This window comes from Nothobranchius furzeri, chromosome 16, assembly GCF_043380555.1.
Source record: "Nothobranchius furzeri strain GRZ-AD chromosome 16, NfurGRZ-RIMD1, whole genome shotgun sequence".
In the NCBI taxonomy this organism is placed as follows: domain Eukaryota; kingdom Metazoa; phylum Chordata; class Actinopteri; order Cyprinodontiformes; family Nothobranchiidae; genus Nothobranchius; species Nothobranchius furzeri.
The window spans coordinates 36,240,225-36,242,690 of record NC_091756.1 but is presented as its reverse complement, the minus strand read 5'-3'; the positions used below and the strand labels follow the sequence as shown (position 1 = coordinate 36,242,690).

The window sequence follows — 2,466 nt, the reverse complement described above, 5'->3', positions numbered from 1 at the left end:
AGAAGTGCTTTCCCACACAACATTATATACGGGTGGAACTGTTTATCTGTGGATACCTCAGGTTTAGTCGTCACTGTTTTTCATTGAAAGTCCAGAGCAGAACATTGAATTTATGCTCTCCTGTAATCCTCTTACTTTTTAGATGGTCTGATCTGACACCAAAGAGCTGTTGAGAACACCAGGGCCGGCTTTGTCGACAGGCGACACAGGCGGCCGCCTGGGGCGCCATCTGATGGATAGGGCGCAAAATAAAAAATAAATAAATAAATAAATAAATGTTTATTAAATTCATGTTTGTAATATGAAATGCAATCTCTACATACTCAAAATTCCCCTTTGAAATGACATGAAATTAAAACATCAATATTTAAATTCTAATAATCTGGCTGCATTTCGAGCTCCCGCTTGAGCCACCGCTCCGATGCATTTGACCGTTAAGGTTGCCATAGATCACGTGTGTGGGTAGCACTGTAGAAGGACATCCTGTTGTCGTCGCGTTTAAACGTTTGATATTTTACGATGAAAAGAACGCCTAAGCCATCGGGATCAGCATTCCGAAAGCGAAGGAAGGAAGAAGAATAAAAACGGGCCCAAAGCAGAGGTATGTAGACTTTATAAGTTTTGCAAAGGAACTTTTTGCGTTAGCATTGTAGCTAACTGCCTCTCCTGCCACGCACGGTCCACGGACGGACCCTCGCTAGCTGTTTACACACACAATACAGTATCTGTAACTTTAACCCATTCATTTTACTTTTGAATCGTCGTGTCCAGATGCAGTGAGACAATGTTGAGTCTCACTGTGATGATGAAGAATGTAAGATTTTTTACTGGTTTTTGGAGCTTCATTGCAGCCTTTTATGAACGTTGTTTCAAGTTTTAAGTACGCATACAATATGAATTTAATATTTGTATATCAGAAGAACGCTAGGTGTGGGTGTGGCAAATTTTCAACTTTGTCCGACACATCGGGCGGGCGGCACCGCCGTGGCCGTGGCGGGGACTCCCCCGCTGCCGCTGGGCCCAGCGGGGAGTGAGAACTGCCTAAACACAGCATGACATCTTATACCGTCTCTTTCTTGTTCATGCTGCAGCGTCTTCATCCAGGCATCACGCAGCAGCAGCACATTTACTGAGCTACAATCTCAGCATCTAGATCCAGGTGAGTAAGTTACTTGTTAGGCTATTTGTAATCAGCAGTAGAAACGGGCTTTTTCAAATTAAACGTCTTATCACATATATCGATATGCAAAATTAATTTATTTAAATCCACACCAGACACTGGTTTTTGGCACAATCAGTGCAGCATTGATTTAGCATTGAGAATATTAAATAATCTCAGCATACACATCTGAAATTGTCTCCTTAAGATGTTATTGTCAATTAGGCTGTAAATCTGTAAAAAAGGATGGACATTAGTTTTTGTGACATAGTGAGTCATCTTCAAGGTATAAAGGTTTATGCCCTGAAGAAGGTGGTACCGAAACGCGTCTGTGTTTCCTTGTTTAATAAATGAAAACCTCAGAGTGCCTCAGATCACCGGATCTTCTTCCTCATATTCTACGATTAATTTGATGCTGAAGAGCACCTGAGAGTGAGACATAAGTTTTTTCAAATATTCCTCACTTCCACCTGTTTTTGATAATTTTATTCATGTTTTCATAGAACAGATTAAAAAAGATCAATAAAATAAAAAGTCCAGTAATATTAAAAATAATGAAAAGCATCACTGCACATGACAGAATATTGAATGTGAAAGTGGCACTGTTCTTAATTCATGCATCAGAGGGTTAAGTTGCTTTGTGTGTGTGTGTGTGTGTGTGTGTGTGTGTGTGTTTATTTTCTCACAGAAGAAGAACCCAACACCAGCAGACTCAGTGCTCCAATCCAACAGCCTGAAGAGACACCATCATCAGCTTCAACAGATGTCTGTGAACATGTATGAGCTGCTGGCCCCATGGATCCTGCTGACTGGCCACAGCAGTTGAACAAAATGGAAAGTAGAACTTTCTTTATGATGACACTTTGATATTTGAGTTCTGCTTTTGATTGCACAGTTTAATGCTGCTTTTGATTTTGCATCCCCCCCAATGACATTTGCACAACATTTTGAGTTGTCGGTTATTGTAATATTCTCAGGTTACTTATCTTTCAAGCTTACATTTATTCTTCAGGCTGATGACTTTAAAGAGTTGCTGTGTGAATATTTAAAATAAAAAATTAGTAACTAAGGAATAACTGTGGAGTTGCTTTTTCCAATGTGTGGACTTGGGTTTGGGTGAGATGCGGGGGGGGGGGTGGATGGGGGTGGGGGGGGGGGGGGCAAATGGGCACTCTCGCCTTGGGCACCAAATTACCCAGAGCTGGCCTTGGAGAACACATACAATCTATACTTTTTTCTGATTTGCTAAAATACTAATCTCCATCTTCTAAACCAAATTCTCTAAACCCTAAACTCATTTTTTGAGT

At 40.8% G+C, this 2,466-nt stretch overlaps 1 long non-coding RNA gene across 1 annotated transcript; it reads left to right on the top strand.

The window, feature by feature from the left end:
• Positions 1 to 335: 335 nt before the first annotated feature.
• On the top strand, positions 336 to 2,264 carry LOC129166501 (uncharacterized). The gene is made up of 3 exons (XR_008565497.2): positions 336 to 601; positions 1,092 to 1,159; positions 1,848 to 2,264. It is a non-coding gene; the product is annotated as an uncharacterized lncRNA (long non-coding RNA).
• Positions 2,265 to 2,466: the final 202 nt, after the last annotated feature.